This window comes from Procambarus clarkii, chromosome 16, assembly GCF_040958095.1.
Source record: "Procambarus clarkii isolate CNS0578487 chromosome 16, FALCON_Pclarkii_2.0, whole genome shotgun sequence".
Lineage (NCBI taxonomy): Eukaryota > Metazoa > Arthropoda > Malacostraca > Decapoda > Cambaridae > Procambarus > Procambarus clarkii.
In genome coordinates this window covers 10,025,375-10,044,957 of record NC_091165.1, presented here as the reverse complement: position 1 = coordinate 10,044,957, position 19,583 = coordinate 10,025,375, and positions in this window count along the sequence as shown.

The window sequence follows — 19,583 nt, the reverse complement described above, 5'->3', positions numbered from 1 at the left end:
CGTACCTAGTAGCCAGAACGCACTTCCCAGCCTACTATGCAAGGCCCGATTTGCCTAATAAGCCAAGTTTTCCTGAATTCATATATTTTATCTAATTTTTTTCTTATGAAATGATAAAGCTACCCATTTTATTATGTATGAGGTCAATTTCTTTTTATTTGAGTTAAAATTAACGTAGATATATGACCGAACCTAACCAACCCTACCTAACCTAACCTAACCTATCTTTATAGGTTAGGTTAGGTATGGTAGCCGAAAAAGTTAGGTTAGGTTAGGTTAGGTAGGTTAGGTAGTCGAAAAATAATTAATTCATGAAAACTTGGCTTATTAGGCAAATCGGGCCTTGCATAGTAGGCTGAAAAGTGCGTTCTGGCTACTAGGTACGACATATATATATATATATATATATATATATATATATATATATATATATATATATATATATATATATATATATATATATATATATATATATTATATATATATATATATATATATATATATATATATATATATATATATATATATATATATATATATATATATATATATATCCTGTTTAATCACGTGTTTATTTTCGTGATATACACACACACACACACACACATATATATATATATATATATATATATATATATATATATATATATATATATATATATATATATATATATATATATATCGCACACTAGGAGTACCCGGCCACGCGTTGCTGTGGCTCACCAACGCATGTGGGTTGAGGAGCCACAGCAACCTTCCCTGTCCCCTCGTCCTCCCCACCATTCCCCCCTTACCCGTCTCCTCGGCCTCCCAATAATTCCCCACTCCACCATCCCCTCTTCCTTCCCACCATGCCCCACTCTCCTGTCCCTTTCTCCTCTCCACCATTCTCCATTCCCCCATCCCCTCGTCCCCATCATCCCAAACTCCCCCGTCCCCTCGTCCTTCCCCACCATTACCCCCTCCCCTTGTCCCCTCGTCCTCCCCACCATCTCTCACTTCCATCTCCTCGTCCTCCCCACCATTCCCCACTCCCTCGTCCGATGCCTTCCCAAATGATCTGATGTTCCCATCAGAAAATCAGATCAGCATCAGATCACTTGATGTTCCCATCACTGAAATATAAGAAAAACAGTTAAAAAATTATATGAAAATATGAAAAAGTAAAAAAATAAACTATACACACGAAATGAACAGAAATGGTAAACAACACAGCTCAATCGCAACGTAATTCAGACAAAATAATTAAATCAAAATGAAAAAAAATCAAAATCTATGAAAATTCAATTTATCAATGCAATCAGAAACATTAAAATGGAATTGTAGCATATTTAGTATAGCATGTATGTTGTTCTTACGTACAACAGATGGCGTTGTTTTTCAAGAAACGCATATTTTTACATGTCACAAGGATGGCATCTATACAGTAGGTATATAAAAAGATGCGCATATTCGAATGGAACGTTGTGTCAGAATTTCAAAGCAATCGGTGAAGAACTTTGGGAGATTACAGCGTGTATTGCTCTTACATCCAACAGATGGCGATGTTTTAAAAAAAAACATGTTTTCTCCGGTCACAAGTAAGGCATGTATATAGTATGTATATTGAAAACCCCGCTTATTCGAATGCAACGTCGTGTCAAAATTTCAAAGCAATCAGTAAAGAGGTTTCGAAGATTTCTCTCACATGAAAATCACGTGAAAAATGCACTTAAAAAAAAAACATGTTTTTTCGTCACAGACGTAACATCAATATAATATGTATATAAAAACCTGCTCGGGTGCGATTGGAACATTGTGTGCAAATTTCAAAGCAATCGGTGAAGAACTTTAGGAGATTAGCGATTTTGAACAAACGAAAATTTCCATTTATATTTATATAGATTACAAATATATTTATTTCAATATGTCATATACACCCTGGTTTATCCATTTGAATAGTATGTAGGTGGGTTTTTAATAATGTTTTGAACTTGCTTGAATAATATGGTTACCTTGCTGATTGATATGCATTAATATAAATTAACAGTATAAAAATTAAGATTACTTGGGGTGAATGAGTTGTGTATTTATTGTATATGTTTTGCATGTGTATTTCTGGAATTGTGTAGTTGTGTATTTAATGATTATGCGCTAGTTATGCATTGTTCATATTTGGACAGATGTATATTGATTATATTTTGAGCAAGTTGTGTATTAATTGTGCATATGTTGTAATTATATGTGTGTGAATTGTGTATTTGTGCTAGTTGTGTATTTACATATTTGAGCTAGTTATGTATTTTATGCATTTTGTACTAGATATTTGATTGTATTTATGCAATTTGTGTAATAATAATAATTATGTAAGATGTATAATATTTGTACAGTTTGTGTATTAATTGTGTATGTTGTGTAATTGTATATGGACGAATTGTGTATTTACACCTGTTGTGTATTGATTGTCATTGAGCAAGTTATATAATTATATAGCAAATTTGCTTGTATTAATTGTGCAAAGATGTGTAATAATTACACAAATTTGTGTAATAATTGTCCATGTTGTGGACAATTATTACACAAATTATTACAATTATGTGTAATCATTTTGTGCAAATAGTGCATTTACGCAAGTTGTGTTTTTAATTTGCTGAAGTGGATCTGGTGCAACTGTATTTTTGTGTGGAAATTGTGTATTTGTGTAAGTTCTGTATATGCAATCTGAAAAAAATACATCTTAATGTGCAAGTGTGAAAGTGTATTTTGGTTTATGAGACAATGTATGGGTATTTTGTGAAAAATATGTTTGTGAAATTGTGTAACTTTAGTGAAAGCGCATTTTGATTGTCTAAATGTATAAGCAATTTGATATATTTGTGCAAATACAATACTTTGGGTAAATGTCATACTTTGAGTATACGTGCAATATTTGTGTAAATGGTATATTTTTGTGTGTAACTGACATATTTTGTATGTAAATGACATATTTGTCTCTAAATGACATATTTTGTGCATAAATGGCATATTTGGTGTGTAAATGCTGTATTTTCTGTGTATGGCATATTACATATAATTAATGGAGAAATGGTAGCATAAACTAGGCTATAAGAATGTATGGGTTGTGAAGTGTGTGTAGGTATGTATGCTTGTATTTGTGACTGTTGGTGTAGAAACGAGTTAGCTAATTTGCGTAGCAAGATTAGGATTTTTGAGGTGTAGAAATGATTAGCCTATGAATATAGTGGCTAGCATCCAGCTGAGATGCTAGATGGATGAATTGCAGCGCGACATTTGGATAGCTATTTGATGGATGTGAGGACAGTTGACTAGCCAATGAACACAGCTACTAATCCGCTGAGATGCCAGATGTACGGTAAGGACTTGCTGATTATAGTACGATATCTAACTATAAGGTGTCATAATTGATGTTGTGTATAAAACTAGAATGAAAGCTATTTATTATAAACTATTATTGTAAACTAATATTGGAAGTGGAGTCCCTTGATTGTTTTTAGCGTAGGTTGGACATATATATGAATGAGATTGGGTGGATATATATAGAAGCAGCCTCGTATGGGCTAATAGGCCTTCTGCAGTTACCTTTATTCTTATGTTCAGCTTACCTGCTATGTTGCCAGATGTACGAATCTGCTTAAATTGCGGTACGACATTTGGGTTGCTGTTATAGTTTTGCACTTATTACTGAATAATGATTACAGTTGTGGATGACTAAAATGTATATTCTTTAACCTCTGATTAGGTTAGATGGGGATGGATACTCTAGTCATTTTGAATAATAACATTAACTAGACTACATATGCAAGTACCATGCCAAAGGCCGCATTGGCCATCTTATGACGTCACACCCAGTTTGAAAAGGAAGGTCGCAGTGGAGCCTTAACACCTATTTGCTACAAGGCAGCTTTTTGTGACGTCGCTAAACTACAACAACAGGGGTATGTAGAATGTATTTGTTTGTTTATTTGTTTAGGTCAGGTTAGTTTGGTAGGACTGATGAATTAAATAACAGAAAAATATGAGCAATGATACAATGAGCCAGATATGAGTATATGCAAGACATCATGACACAGCCCGTGATGTCACTTGCAGAGAACAGTATAGAGATTGAGGAATGTGCTAATGAGAGCCGGGGGTCCTTCCTTGGAACCGCTTGTAAAGTTGTGTTTCAAAGCAACGTACCCCATTGACGGATCACACCGCACTGGAGATGATGACGTCAGAAAGAAAATAACTGCAGAAAGCCTATTTCAAAACATGTGAGGCCGCTATACTCAATGCAGTTCATATATATGTACACTGAATAAGTATTTTGATTTGTTATATGCTACAGTAAGGTAGGACTAGCAGTAAAGGGGGAATTAAATAAAAATGTCTGAATGTTGGTGTAGCCTGCCTTGAAAAATTATTGCATTACTACTGAATCCCCTGTTGAAGTCATCATGTCTGGGGAGAGGGAGACTGTTTCATACAAAATGGGTGATAGTGGATTTTTATTATATTCACCCTATGCTCGATAAGTAATCCTTGAAGAAAGAGTGACAAAGCTTAAATTACATTCTCTAGAAAGGCGAAGAAATAGGGGATGACATGATAGAGGCGTGAGAGAATGGACATGAAAAAGGGGGATATTAATAACCAATTAAACGTATCAACCCGAGACAACATGAAACAATGGGCATAAATTGGAGAAGTTTAAAATTTAGGAAAAATACCTGAGTAAATACTGGTTTGGTAGCATGGGTGAGCGCTTAGATACATGTTAGTTCATGCTCTGTGTTGTTCCCCCTTGTTTCCTACAAAATGGATTTCATTTATTCCTATACTCAATTAACGATCCTTGACCGGACACTAAATATTAAGCTTCTAGATAAGTAAGGGGAATAAATAGGACCTTCTGAATATTAATGGAGTTACATTATTGATGTGTATAAATGGAGAAAAATGGGATATTAATTTGGGAATAGACCTACTGAAATTCATCTAACAGCGACAGTTGGTGTTCTGGTTAACATAGATTGCGAGTAAATAGGAGATTTAAAATAGAAGAGGGAGGACGTTATTATACATTCAGTTTCAGGGTCACTGGGGCAACGCAAGACACACGACTCATAGACCAGCTGTTTAATCCCCTTGAGTGAAATGCTAAGACCAGGAGACGAACAATCCCTCGCCGTAGTAACGAATCACCCCTGTTCCGTAGACCGGCTTTTTAGTCCCCGTGAATGAAATGTCTGGATCCCGAAGGCCAGCAATCGTTCGCTGGGTAACGAATCACCTATGCTTCGTAGACCAGCTTTTTAATCCGCTTGAGCGAAATGGCTGGACCTAGAAGGCTAGCAATCTCTCGTTGTGGAAACAAGAAATACATGGCCCATAGGACGACTTTTTAATCCCTTTATACGTGCCTGTGAAGGGTCACTGAGCGGCTAGCTGGTGACGTCATTGACCAATAGCGCTGTCTGTGCAAGGGTCAGCGGGGTAACGAAAAATACTCGACACGTAGAGGCGCCGTCGAAAAAAGCAAAACCGCTCCTCTATGTGTCGTTTCCCACTACTTGGGTGAAGCTGGGTGTGGGTGTTAGCTGGGCGTGGGTGATAGCTGGGTGTGTGTGTAGCTGGGTGTGGGTGTGGGACGAGCTGGGTGTTGGTGTAGCTGGGTGGGGGTGTAGCTGGGTGTGGGTGTTGCTGGGTGTGAGTGTAGCTGGGTGCGAGTGTAACTGGGTGTGGGTTTTGCTGGGTGTGGATGGAGAGGGAGGGGTAAGAGAATGGGGGTGAGAGAAGGGGAGGAAGAGGAGAGGGGGAAGAGGGGAATGGGGGAAGAGGTTGAGGAGGAAGGGGAAGAGGAGGGGGGAGAGAGGAGGGGTAGGAAAAGGGGGAGAGGAGGGGGAGGGGTAAGAAAAGGAGGGGGAGGGGTAAGAGAAAGGGGGATGAAGAGGGGGAGGGGTATGAGAAGGGGGGATGTGAAGGAACGGAAAGGGGAAGAGGGGAGGGTTAAGAGAAGGGGGGATGAGGAGGAAGGGGAAAAGGATCAGGGAGGAATAAGAGAAGGGAATGAGTATGAAAGGGAAGAGGCGAGGGGTAAGAGCAGGGTAATGAGGAGGAGGAAGAGAAAGAGGAGGGGGAAGAAGGGGGGAGGGGAGGAGGAGATGGGGAAGGAGATGGGAATGGAATCAAGTCAGAGTGGGAAAATGTTGTAAGTGGAGTGCCTCAAGGCTCTGTCCTGGGACCTCTGTTGTTTATAATATATATAAATGATTTAGATTCAGGTTTGAGTAGCAACATTTGCAAATTTGCCGATGATACGAAAATCGGTAGGGAAATTAATTCGGAGGAGGACTCACTATCACTTCAAGTTGATCTAGATAGGGTTTTGAAATGGTCAAAGGATTGGCAGATGCAGTTTAATGCTGATAAATGTAAAGTTCTGAGGTTAGGTAATGATGATAGAGTTACAAGATACGAGCTAGATGGTGTTGTGATTGCGAAGTCGGATTGCGAAAGGGATCTGGGAGTTATGATTAGTAAGAATTTAAAACAAAAGGATCAATGCATAAATGTTCGTAATAAGGCAAATCGGACACTTGGATTTATTAATCGCAGCGTTAGTAACAAGACACCTGGTGTGGTTCTCAAGCTATATCTTGCTCTAGTTAGGCCCCATTTAGATTATGCAGTTCAGTTTTGGTCGCCATATTATAGAATGGATATAAATTCACTTGAACGTGTCCAGCGTAGGATGACTAAGTTAATTCCCCAAATTAGAAATCTTTCATATGAAGAAAGATTAACAAAGCTTAAGTTGCATTCACTGGAAAGGCGAAGAGTTAGGGGTGACATGATAGAGGTTTACAAGTGGATGAATGGACATAACCGGGGGGATATTAATAGGGTATTAAAAGTATCAACACAGGACAGAACACGAAACAATGGATATAAATTGGATAAGTTTAGATTTAGGAAAGACTTGGGTAAATACTGGTTCAGTAACAGGGTTGTTGATTTGTGGAACCAATTGCCGCGTAACATTGTGGAGGTGGGGTCCCTCGATTGTTTCAAGCACGGGTTGGACAAGTATATGAGTGGGATTGGGTGGTTATAGAATAGGAGCTGCCTCGTATGGGCCAATAGGCCTTCTGCAGTTACCTTTGTTCTTATGTTCTTATGTTCTTATGAGTGTAACAGGATCTGTGTGACGGTTGGGCATGTACACTGTAAGCCTACATGAGTTGCCATGACGTGTTAGCTAGGGCCCTCCTTACCCCTCCTCCTGTCGGAAAATCAGACACCACTTAATAATATTACATACAGGCAGATAATATTGTTGCCATTGTATAAACAAGTTACCCCATAGAAAATGTAGCTTGTAGTGGAATTTTCCGTCAATAGAAAACGGGATATCATTCCACATACTATTATAAATTCACCAACTATTCTGTTGGGAGTTATTCTTAAATATATTAGTCTTTGGACTTTTACCATCATAAAAACATCTCATTTGAATTAACTTAATTATCAGTATCAAAATAAAGTAAATGTGACCCTTCTATCAGTTACTAACATCTCTACAAAGTGAGGGAGGCATCAGTGAGGATGAAGAGGTCAGCCATTGTTGTTAGACCAGAGTCGTGGGGCAAATTCAGCTCCTATAAATTCTCTTGGACGAAGTGTTGTGGAGACCAAAGTTCTGCCATCATCAACACGCTGTCAACAAACACAAGGGAGGTGTCTTTCCGAAACCCGTTTATCTAATCATTTTTGACCATTAATGTTAGAAAGATATTGGGCGAACCGGAGAGAACACAAATGATCGACTCAGAAAAGGTAATTTAGCCTTGGTCCTGATGATTCAATAAACAGTGTTTTCTCTGATACAGCTGTCATATATTAGCACTTTGGCGTGCCCCGCGCGCCACCCCTCAACTGTGTGATTTGGGTCCCAGCGTTTCACCGGCGCGTTAATTCTGAAAAGTATATACTCTCTTCAACGTTGTCACCTTCATTCTCGTCCTACGAGATTAAATTTGGTATCATTGTGTTCGCAATAGAATTCTCTACAGCACTAAATGCATATAAGCTCCAAAAGCCCGGCTAATTACCTGCAGCAAACAGAGAAAGTGCGAACGGGTTACCTAGGAGCGCGCAAAAGCGATAAAATGTGTTCACTCTTTTCACTCTGGTCACCTCAATTTTCGTCCTAGGTCTTTCATTTTGGTATCAATGGGTTCGCAATAGAATTCTCTAGAGGAACATTAGCATATAAAATAAAAAACCTGGTCACGCTCCACCGGCCGACGAGTTGAAGACGGGATATGCGTTAACCGCGAGTGAGCACCCAGACGCCTTCCAGCTACACTCCCAATTCCTGACCGCAAATGTTTAGTATTTAGTATTTTAGTATATGTAGTATTATAGTTTAGTACTTTTCGTGTAGTAGTTGTACATCACATAAGCATTGTAGATAGCCATTTGCACAAAATAGATGGTAATTTTCTTCATCCATTTGTGAGTTTTCCTTATGAAGTGATAATATTTGATCATTTGGTCAAAGTGATCAACACCTTTCATATTTGTATTGTAGTCACAGATTGCATTCGGCTTGTTGACAGTTACCAAACAGTCTCCCCAAAATCGGATAAAAACCTGATTTTTGGCAATTATTTTAGTGGATGACACAATGCTGCATCATCCCCGAGATTACCGACAGTAAACGGATGACGCAATGCTGCGTCATGCCCGGGCAAAAGTGTTAAGATTCTGGATTTACAGCTAGTGCCCTTTGACAGGAACAAGAAGAGGAAGCAAGCTTGGTATATCAGTTACCAGGGTGATGGAAGCTAGCCTCAATCGAGGATAATTTGGTGTCTACATCCTAGTTATACCTGGTGGACTAAGCCTGCTGTACAATAAGATAAGGAACCTCCTCAATGTATACTAATATATGTAGTTTAATATTGTAGTTTGATTGGCTGCATATATATAAATGTAATATAACCACCCCCCCTAATGTGTAAGGATCGATTTGTGAGATTATTGCAGAAATACAGTCCACTTAACATCATACAAATTGCTATCAAAATATATAAATTAACATAAATATAAATTCATATAAATTAAATATATATAAATCTCACAGGTCGGTACCCACATTATATGGTCCTTCTAACCGGATTATATGGTCATCATCGAGCCGGATGATGACTATTTGGTCATCTTTGTACCGGATGAGCCAGTTAACCAGTGGATTCATTACATACACTGGTACTAGTGCAGTGCGATTTATACAATAAGAAGACAAAGCCAGTCAAAGACCAGAGGCGTTGCCTCGAGCTAGCTCACAACCCCCTCAGCTCAGTTCAGCCTTATTCAGTGGTTTCATGGTCAACCACCGATTTATTGGGTTATTATTCCATGAAATGACAGCGCTTATGTTAAAGCCAGCCAAATTAGTGGCTGTGTCCTCGCAGGATTGTTCACAGATTTCGTGGTGTTAATTTTGCGAGAGATTATCCACGAATTTTGTGGAGTTAATTTCGCGAGGTCACTAATAATATTTAATACTTCTTGATAATATTAGAAGTTTCATAGAGGCATAGAGGCTATTATCAATAATTGTGTATATTATTTCTCCAAAATTAAGAATTATTTAATATATATTGCACTAGGGAGCCGAGCGAACAGCACGCTGGACTTGTGATCCTGTGGTCCTGGGTTCGATCCCAGGCACTTGCGAGAAACAATGGGCAGAGTTTCTTTCACCCTATGCCCCTGTTACCTAGCAGTAAAATAGGTACCTGGGTGTTAGTCAGCTGTCACAGGCTGCTTCCTGGGGGTGGAGGCCTGGTCGAGGACCGGGCCGCGGGGACACTAAAAAGCCCCGAAATCATCTCAAGATAACCTCAAGAAGATAGTGTTCTCAGTGTAATATTTACCAATTGCCAACCCACAACAGGGTAGGATATTACCATTGACTAGTTGAACTATTTATTGTTCATCCTAGTCCCACTATTACCGTAGTCTAGTTGTACTATTTTAAACAACCTAGCACCATTAATGAATGGTGCAGACCCTGTTTTGGGTGTAATTGTTACCAGCTCGAGCTGAGTTGTGTATATATAATAATTTACTTATGATCATTACACCTTTGAGTGATTAATTAGTGTCTATACCATCCTAGGGTGATAATCGAGGAGCTAGCCTAAAGGTACTTCCAGCGACACTGGTTTATCACTCAAATCATTATTGTTTATGATTGTATATATATAATGTGTATTAAGTGCTAACCTTTAGGTTTGGTAGGATTATAGACTAGTGATTGCAGAATTTTACCTTAGGCTACCATCAGTACTTGCTCACAATTTATGAGCTAGTACTATCCAATTAACAAGTCACCATGACTAATCCACAGAAAGCAAAGCGTGCTTTAGTAGCAAGTAAACGTCAACTGACAAGAGATCTCGACCAATATGAACAGTTGTTATATGAGCCTGTAATTAATTATCGTCGGTTGAAAATACCACTGTTACAGATTCAAACCCAACTGCATATATTGAAAGCAAATAGGAAATCTTACCAAAATCAGGTCCACGACGACGACGACATAGTAGTTGAAGATGTGGAACCATTCCTGTCTGACCTAGCACAATATGAAGAAGAAACTCAAGCCAGGTTGGAACATTTACACAGAATTATTGAATCAGAACAAATAGCAAGTACATCAAATAAAGTAGATAATGTTATGGATGATCGGGATCTTTTTGAGAATAAATGTCAAGCCAGATTAGATCCTTTAATCAACGAGGATAAAGCTTCACCCAATATTATACCACCAGAAATTAAGCAGTTCTCAGACAATTATCCACAGTCTCTGTGGTTTCTGAAAATCCAATATCTGAGGCTACTAAGTTAACATGCCTCCAAACTGAAATTAGAGGTGAAGCTGAACCAGTAGTAGAAAATGTAAATGAAAATAGCGACAGCACTAATTTCCCAGTCCAGCTTCCTAGGAATAATGCTGGCAATGAGAAAACTGTCATACATCTAGTACTACAATTGCTGGATTTACCTCAACCTGATCAGACTGCTGACTCATTACAATCCTTCAGCATGGAGTTTGAGTCACTACTAAGAACATTCAGTCTTAAGGTTGATATAACTACTAGTGAATGGATGACCAAAGTAGTCCTTCAACGAAAATTGTCCAGCGATATACTAGATGAATTATATGCACATCTACATAACACCATCCTGACAGTATAGGACATCACCAAAGGTTTGCATTCCATCATAAACGAACGACGTGCAAATGAGGAAGTTAAGGCCTCATGCAAGCCTTCAGAAATAGAAAATAATAGTAAATTAAAGGGTAAAACAACTACCCCAAATAAACATCAGCCAAGTACTCTCACATCTAGTTGGAGAAAATCTGACAATGCAGCAGCATCCTCCAAGCCTACTGTTACTAGTTCACCCAAACCGGTAACTTCCAAACGTGCAGTAGGCTGGGGGACATGTATGTTCTGCAAAAAGAAACATTCAACATACTGTTGTGCTAATTATCCAGACAGAGACACTCGTATTAAGCGACTTCAGGAATTTGGGAGATGTTCAAGGTGTTTCAAGTCACACAACATAGACTATTGTGATACCCAATTCAACACCTGCAGCAGGTGTAGAAGAGGTAGGCACCATGCAGCACTGTGCAAATATATACGAAATTAACGTATTTAAGACCCAAGGTGGAAGATAGCATTCCCACCACAGTACAGTACTGCAAGGTGCAACAAACAAAGAGTGTCCAATCAGCAAAGTCTAATGGTAATACGACTTTGCCTACTGCCCAAATTACCATCCAGAATAAGAGGGGCCAAGGTCCATACCCGTGGGTTGTTTGACCAAGGATCCCAGAGAACATATGACACTAAAAAGTTGGCAAATGAACTTTATTATGATCGTTTTATTTTACTAAATGTAGAAATATATTTTTATATTTCTACATTTATATATTTAACAGCAATAACAATTACTACGTTTATGAAACATTTAAGGTTGCCACAAGGTTTAGATTTTATTTTAGCCAACGTTTCGTGCAGTACGTTTTTGAAACTTATTTACATCCACACAAAATAATATATCTAATGCGTGAAAACAAACGTTTCCACTGCTCTCCACAACTTTCCAGATACGTTGTGGCAACCTAAAATTGTTTCCTGGGATCTCATGGAATCAGCAGGATCAATGGATATGACTCTTAACACTGGCATTGGGAAGAAATAGGAAGGGGCTCCGTAACATACCCCCCCCCCTTTAAATAAGGGTCATATCGGTTAGTAAATCTGGGAGAGGGCGTCTGCTATCACGTTTTCTCTGCCTTTGATGTGTATGATTTCCAACCAGTACTCTTGTAATAGTAGGGGCCATCTTGTCAGCCTCTGGTTCGAATTCTTCATTCTGTGCACGAACGTTAAGGAGTTATGATCAGTGTACACTCGCACCAGTCTTGTACCTCCACCCACATAGACGTCAAAATGTTTCAATGCCATGGTCAGAGCTAAGGCTTCTATCTCCACTGTACTGTAAGCCCTTTGGTACTTTTCGAATTTCTTTCGAGTAAAGCCCCACCGAACGATGAACTCCGTCCTTTTCGTTTTGAGCTAACATGGCTCAGATCCCTACGTTACTAGCGTCGACATACTAAATAAAGTCTGATTTGAAGTCAGGTGAAATCAGCACTGGCGTTTTGGTTAACAACTTCATAGTTTTCTCGAATGATTCCTGACATGCTTCACCCTACTTCCATCTGACGTTCTTAGACAGCAGCTCCGTCAGAGGGTGTGCCACTGTCGAGATATTCTTACAAAATCCTTGATAATATCCAATCATCCCCAGATACCGTAACAACTCTTTCCTTGTCCTGGGAATTGGATATTCTTTGACTGCCACCACTTTCTGTTCCACTGGAGTTACTTCTCCTTGGCCCACGATGAATCCTAAATATACTAATCGGGTCTTCCCGAACTCCTGGCCAGATTAACTGCCAGGTTTGCGCTTCCAACCTTTGGAACATCATGCTCTGAAAAAAACTTCCACTGTTTTTCATGCCAAACGGGAAGCACTTTGTACTGATACAAACCGTCTGGAGTAGCTAACGCGGAGATCGTCCTTTCACTCGGAGACAAAGGGATAATAACTCTTCAGCAGGTCGACCTTGGAGGCAAACCTTGTATTTCCCACTTGGTCGATGCAATCACTTATTCGGGGCATAGGGTGGGAATCCGACACTGTTATGAAGTTCACTTTGCAGTAGCCAAGGCAGAAGCGAAACGAGCCATCACCCTCCTTACCTAGCACACAGGATGAATTCCACTCAAGTAGTGGAAATGGCCCTATATAGTGATCGTTTTGGTTTTCCCAGCAGTCGCTCTATGGGGCTTTTGTTTTACGTTACAAATGGTGGCGGTCGGTCTATGGGACCTGTATTTTTCGTTTCTCCGGTGAGATTTCGATCCCGTCTGTGACCGTTTTCTAAGTTGCACCATAGTTATAGACATTTTTCCGATGGTCGGTCTATGGGGCCGGGGTAATTTTCAACTTCTAGACCGGCCGTTTTGCTTTTCCCAGTGGTCGGTCTATGAGGCCGGAGTATTTTCAACTTTTCCCCCAATGTTCGGTCTATGGGGCAGGGGTGTTTTCATTTTTTCTGACAGTCGCCTCTAGCCCAGGGTATGTTTTTAAATTTTTATTCGTAAGTACTTCGTAGTCTCCTAATATTTTTGTTCTTTTGTCGTCCTCCCCTGTTCATCATATACAATTTTCCAAAATGTGAGATTAAAAGGTTACCTGTTAAACCCCTGCCATTTTGTTCAAGGGGATTAAAAGGCCTGACCCCATCTAGTGTGTTTTTCGTTACCCTGGTGACCCTGCACAGACATCACTAATGGACAATGACATCACCCAGTCTTCATTTTCCCTGTATAAGACCGTTTTCTGTTATGGTGTATTTATTCCCAACCCATACATATCTGGAAGTTTTATATTTAAAGTGTCCAGCCGAGGATCTTTTATTGAGCATAGAAATTGATGAAATCCGCTATCTCTTATTCATATGAAACACGGGGGAGCAACACAGAGCATGATCTATCATGTATCCCAGCGTTCACCCCTGTTACCAAACCAATATTTACCCAGTTCTCTTTCCTAAATATAAAACTTATCCTATTTATACCCATTGTTTCGTGTTCTGTCTCGTGTTGATAGTTTTAATAGGCAATTAATATCCCCTTTGTCATGTTCATTCATCCACTTGCTCTTCCTCTATCATGTCACCCCCCAACCCTAATTCTTTGCCTTTCTAGAGAATGTAATTTGAACTTTGTCAATCTTTCTTCAAGGATCGTTTATCAGGCATTGGAAATAAAATGAAAATCTATCTCCCTTCGTATGAAACAGATCCCCCAGACACAGAGATTTCAACAGGAATGGGTATACTATCAATCCCCCACCTAACCTAACATCATCAGAGGTTTAGAATATACATTGGATACGTTTTTTATTATTTTATTGGAAATGAAAGTTTATATTCTAGTCATTACCAAAAAATAACAATGGGGGGACAAGCATAATATTTCAGATGTTGGTCATAGCAATCCTAATGCTTGATAATTTTGTGAGGGAGACCAGTTCCACTGCCACATCAAATCTGGAACAATAAATATAACCATTTGAACAACACAGAATAATAATAATAATACAGCAATACTATGAAAGACAATATATAGCAAACATTCAGAAAGACATACTTACAGCTCAGTAATATGAGGAATCATCACACAGTGATAGACATTTGTCCTGTCCATCTATGCAAATTACCTTTTTGCAGTTAGGCATTGCAAAATTGGAATATGCGAATTGAATTATCTTCTTATCATCCATATTATATTCCCCATTTTCAAATAAAGTTTAAAATTTATGTAGTGTATGTCTCAAGTTCGGGCTGTATAATTGATAGACGAAAACATGGCATAGGCTCCACAATAATAGGAGTCCATACTCTATGCATTTTGTGAACATGTATACTCTATAATCTTCAAAATAAGAGAGGAAGTCTTGTAAATAACGCGAATGGAATTCCATCTTCACCCCAAAACTGTCTAACAGGGCGATAATAGCTCCCGAAGGTTTATTGTGTACATATACGGTCATCCAATAGCCCATCATCGATGCAGGGGATTTCTCTTCGAAAGTATTTCAAATAAATATCACTAGATCCTTATTCAATTTCTTAAAGATTTTCCATAGATCGTTCGCTAAATAACGTCTGATATATATAGCTTCTTCCCCTAAATATGTATTTTTCAAACCGTTGTTTATTTCCAAACAATTCATGTTTCTTAGGCTCGAGCTTCACAAATAATACGTCGGTCAACACTAATTTTCATTTACCCCTGTATCTGTTACCCCAGTAGTAGGGACAAACAGCAGTATGACTTATTTCCCACTATGGCTGTATTAAATAAATAAAAGGCCAGCAAAGTTTGTCCTTTAACCAACGATTCATAGGATAATATATTTTCTACATTAAATCCGACAGCATTCAGGACCGTATAATATAATTTCGAACATTAATGGGGGAATTCACACGCTATATTAAATAAACTAGTGCCGTTCACTGAGATATATATACGTTGCTCAAGGCAGAATTGTTAAAATATAAGGATTTAGGTATAATCTCCAGAAATGGCTTCCATATCAATTATGGCCATATGTACCTTTCTCACGGATCACTCCACCCCCCAAGGGTGGTCCATAGTTAATGATTTTTGGCCCTGACCTAGAATATAGGTTTTAAATAGGGTTTTATCAAATATACACGTTACTGCTCCATTATTTTGGGCGAGTGCTCTGTCAATAGCATGTAATCCAGAAGGGAATGGGGTTAATCTATCTATCCATAAGTGGGCCATATTTATATTATATTTATAGTTAGCAGTACCTGTATCACTGCCAATAACCCATTTATCACTATTTAACTCTAAACGTATTCTTACATCTACGTTATTATTATATGTCAGGGTTCACCACCATGAGAGGGGCGAGTAACAGTATACTCAAGGTCACTCACCGTAGCCCTGCGGGTCTTCACTCTATCCTCGCGGCGCCACTGTACGCCAGGAGAGTATCCCAGTCAATCCCAACCGGCCTCTGATCGAGAAAGAGTGGGAACACAACTTGTTCTCTTAACTGCTGTGTGCCCGCCCCGGCATGGGCTCTGCTACTAACCACAAGGTCGCCAACTGGTGTTTCCGGTGTCTAGTAACACGTTAGTGGTTTTGTTGGATTGTGGAAGCAGTGGCAAGAACACACTCAATAGATCTGATATCAGGCAGGTATTTATTTCTATCACTCTATTTCCTTTCAGGTATTATATAGCCACAAGAAATATGGAGAGGATGATATAAACACCAAGGTATTTTGTATTTAACTTAAAACTCAAGACATCACAAGATTATATCAATAAGCAAACAACTGTTTCATGCGGAAGTCGCTCGTTCTCACAAATAATCATGAACTCACCAAGCTGGCAATGCTCCCCCTCACGTCAATGTCAAAATCAGCTGGGCGACTCCCACCGCGCGAATGTTCGTTTATTTGTTTGCCTGGCGTGAGGCGCCTGTTTCTTTAAATTCGCATGAGTCACTATATTTGTCATCAACACAATACTTCTATAATGGCAAATAGAACGCAATGAATCACCACACTGATCTCAAATTCAATAACTCATTCCTACAGCACTTAACGTGATATTTCACTGTACTAGAGTAATGCACTGTACTTAATAATATTTACAATGAATGCACTTAACCACGGTACTGTTCTTAGATTCAGTAAGTCCTCTCGTAGGCGATAACACACTTAATCACTTCACACATGGAAATATTATTCATCACACCTACATATACATATACATATATATATATGAATCATAGACATTAATAATAGTAATAATGTTGTTACTGGGCACATAGCCTAACACCAAATACTGGTATATTTATATATATATACTCTCTCAATAACTGATCATATTAAAGTCTCATGAAAGACATTATCAACACAGTAAATTCATCAATTACTCCGGGTGCCTGCACACACCCATAATAGTAATAATTTCCGTGAGTACTCTATATAGCCCCACTCTGCACACTGGTGCCTTACTGTGACATGGGTGAGCCTTGCTCACGACATACAAAATACTCTGGCTAAATAATATAGCTGACTAAAGGGGAATTGGGAGGGAAACTAGAATCACCTACTTCCACCTATCCTCCGGTGAGAGTTGAGTTGTAGCTCCTGGTCCAGGCTCCTGCCTCGTGTAGGGAACGCCCCCACACACACCCTGTCGTCTCCTCCAGGAACTCAATCAACGTCCCACCATAAACGCGTTGTCTCCGTGCCTTTCCACTGCAGGTCCGTGCTCCTCCACGACTTCTTGTAGGGTTGGAGTCGGTCTCCTGGCCATCAACTTCTCCTCCACGCTACGGCTGCCTGCCTACGTCTTGGCTGCAGTCGTTCGGATTCCCAATTAGTGTCTTCTTCGCTGCTTCCCAGTGGATTGGCCCAGCCGCTACGTCGTCACTGTGAAGCTATCAGACGTCCCAAACGATGCTGCCTAGACTTCACCTGCACAGCACCCGACCCTGGAGCACTTGATGCTCAATATTCCGTCAATTCCCTCTTCAGTCCACACATGGAATGAAGGAAGACCTCTGGCATACTTGCAGACTACGGGTGACGCGTAAGATCCACGGGAGTGGCGTATTACTGTCAGATTGACAGGATCAATCTTCACACATCCGACCACCTTGACGTGTCGTGTCAGACTGATTCCCTCACGGAGGATTGGCCCAGCCACTACGTCATCACTGTGGAGCTATCAGCCGTCGCATACGTCGCTGCCTAGACTCCACTCTTGCACAACACCTGTCCATGGAGCACTTGTTGCTCAATATTCTGTCAATTCCTTCTCTGGTTCAACACATTGTGGTGTTTGTGTGTTACTGAGGAAGTCTTGGCTGTAGGGTTGATGTAAAGTCATGACTTGGTTACTGACTTTAATACTTAATATGATTACATGACTAGTAGCTACCAAGCTTGGCGGGCGTCCTGTACGCTCTCTTGTTTTCCTTCCTTCTCTCTGGCGTCTCAGCCGCCGCACATAGAAAACGGATGGTACCATTTTCTGTGAACATGACATCCCTCCTTTTCTTTAAAAAGAATGAATACAGGATGTCTACCATGCGTGTAGCACAAAGCAAAGTTATTGACACAAAGTAAGTTATTAACATATCAAGAGATACTGCATACATTTAACATTAATTAAGCACACAAAGAATTTAAACAACTTAATCTTTTTCACAAAGGATTTCAATGTTAAAAATACATATGCAATGTTAAACAAACATGAAAGAAACTGTACTACAAAGTTACAAAATATTGAATGAGATATCTGCATTATTCAAACAATATTAAATTTAGTTTAGCACAATAAGTAAATACTTTTCATTACATAGGAACACAATTAATCATCAAATCGTGTAGGGCGTTTAACATGACGTTTAGGACGTGAGTCCCCAAATACAATAACATCCCTTGATGAATTGTTTGTCGGGTTATAACTATTTTTTTCTTTTTCTTTTGCACGACTTTGCACTTCATCATTTTCTACACTAGTTGGAATCACTTTGAAATAAGCCATATTACGTGTTATACTATGATCTCTATTACTAGCTGTTACCATAGTTCCTTTTACACTAATCACTTTATATGGTTTTGTATCATACGGCATATCTAACTTTCCCTCTTTTTTCTTTTTAACGAGAACAGTGTCACCAACCTTTATGAACTGTTCCTTTGCACGTTGATCATGAGCAATTTTCATTTTGCCCTTGGCTAGTGCATCCTTCTGAGCGAGACGTTTATCCGTTACCTCGGCTGGCATGACGGGTAGTGCGATTCTCATAGGACGTCCAAATAAAAGTTCACCAGGTGACTTGCCCAGTGTTCCATGCGGTGTTGCACGGTAGTTCCTGAGAAAAGCATACATAGCTTGTTTCCAGGATCGTCCTTCGGCATGAGCACAGCGTACCGCTTTCATGAGAGGTTGCATGAATCTCTCAACTTCTCCATTTGCTTGAGGATGTAGTTTCATCACACGGCGGTGTTTGAATCCAATATGCTCAGCAAAGTTGACGAAGTCTTGTCCATTGAATGGCGGTCCATTGTCTGTCTTGACAATTTCGGGAATGCCAAAGTTTGAAAAGATCTTGTCGAGTTTCGGGATGACGGCCTTTGCAGATGTGGAATTGATGATTTCTACTTCTGGATAACGTGAGTGATCATCAATGACTACCATCAAGTACTCTCCAGTTGGTAGTGGTCCGCAGAAGTCCATTGATACTTCCATCCATGGTGCAGCAGGTAGTGGTGAAGGTTGTAGAGGTGTTGGTCTTGAAGTATCCACTGCAGCTTGGCAAGGGACACAGGCATCATGCATATCCTTTGCTTGACGATCAATGACAGGAAACCACACC